Below are 2,087 nucleotides of genomic sequence, written 5' to 3'. Positions count from 1 at the left end.
TATATATATATTCTGAGTGGAAATAACCCCCTCTTTTGTGGTATATATTATATTATGTTATATTATATTTTAAATATATATGTGTGTGAACATGAGCGTGTCTATTATTAAGCATATATTTTGTGTTCAGTTTTAACCTTTTTTTCATAAATTTTCTTAGTTCTTATTCTGTTTTGGAAAAATAATGTAGCACCGTACTTTTTTGTCTGGGACAATAAAATTGCGAGGTCCATCAGCGTTAAAAGACCTCTTTAGTCTTATTTTCCGGATGAAAGGATTTCATTGGTGGGTTGTGATTGCTTGTTATTGTCGTTTTACATTGAAAGCAACAAACAGAGAAATCTAATGTTGAATCTGTTTCGCATTCCTTAATGACCGATTTTAATATGGTTTCATAGTTTTACGTCTGGTTTCTCTCATAATCAGAAAATTACGCAGCCATTGTGTCCTGTATTAGTTTGTTGCTTAGGTGTGTTATCACTGAGTTGATCTTTGCGTTAAACTTTCTTTGTATTATAACTTGCATGACTAATCTCCTAGTTTTTATGTTTGTCTTTGAGATGGAAATTCTGTACAAATAGTAGTAGTTTCAATTAGCGTTTTTCTATGTAGCTTTGTTTTCTGTTTCATGATATAATTTATTGTATTTTTTTTTATATTTGCTGATGCAGAGTCATTTTACGAGAAGTGTGGTACTTTTAATAATACAGCGCTTAAAATCATGAACTTTACAATTACCAAACAGGCAAAGGAACTTGTGATATATACTGTTCACCTAGATTTCATATTACTATCAGCATTATTTTGGTTAATGGCTGGAATATTTATAGGCACAGCATTATGAATTTTGTTTCAGAACAACGTGGTTCCAGGTTCTATCCCACTACACAGTATTTTGTATAAAAAATATCTTGTACAGCAGCGTCAAATATTTGCTGAACGGACATAGATTGTCAAAGAGAAGAAATCGCAAGACGAATTCCTCAAGCCGAGCTAACCAGCAGGAGACCTATGGAGTGGACAAGGAACTAGATGGTTGCATCATGTCTATAGTCTCGGTTGATCAAGTTTCAGAATCCAGCCTAAGAGTGTAATGGTGGTTGCTTCTCATAGGTCTCTATGGAAGAGGTGACTGAGGACTCTCTCCCCACCATAACACACCTAAGAATAGTGGGCGGTGAAAATGGTGGGTAACTGGATATATATATATATATATATATATATATATATATATATATATGGGAGAATATACAAATAATAACAACAGACGAGGACAGGTGGTGTAAATAACAAAAGTATATATTAGTATGACGCTCGGGAATACGGAAAGTCTTTGACGTTTCGAGCTAGTGTTCAGATATATATATATATATATATATATAGGGAGAGAGAGCAAGAAATGTAGTATTTATCTTACAATGTAATCTTACATTAACAACTGTCTTCCCCCCATCTCTCTATAATTTTATTACGCATATTTCTGTCACTAGCTTTGCTATAGTTATATATGTATATATCTACGTAATCTTGTATCATTGTCTTTGTTTTTCTCTATCACATTTATCTTATGTCCATAATTTATTCTGTGCGCAAATAAAAACCGCCATTTTCGACGAGTGCTAAATCATTAAAAAAAAAGCAAGAAAAAAAAAAAGATGTCTAAAATCTCTCAAGAGAAAAAAAAAGACAGCAGCAAAGAGATACAAGACAACCAACAAAGAAAACGGTTAATTATATAGAAATTATAATACAACTTTACAAGAATAATTAGGCGACAATTAAATAAGATACAATTATTAATCGTGATTTTAATCGCTGTCAGGTTGTCGGTGAGTTAATGGTTGAAAAGAGAGAGATGGATCGCAATCTGGGTTAATGAGTTAATAGTATTTACCCTTTACATAAGTCAAAGAAAAAAGACTTAGTCAATCTTTATGAAACAGTTAATAAGCCACGACAGAAGAGAAGGACTGTGATTGAGGAGTGATGCTATATATAGAAATCTGTAGATGCGTATGAATATGTGTATATGTGTACATGGTTTCTAAAATGTGCGCATCTAAATATATGCATACATGAATACAAAC

The sequence above is a fragment of the Octopus bimaculoides genome, chromosome 22 (genome assembly GCF_001194135.2).
Source record: "Octopus bimaculoides isolate UCB-OBI-ISO-001 chromosome 22, ASM119413v2, whole genome shotgun sequence".
Taxonomy (NCBI): domain Eukaryota; kingdom Metazoa; phylum Mollusca; class Cephalopoda; order Octopoda; family Octopodidae; genus Octopus; species Octopus bimaculoides.
This window is presented reverse-complemented; position numbering follows the sequence as displayed.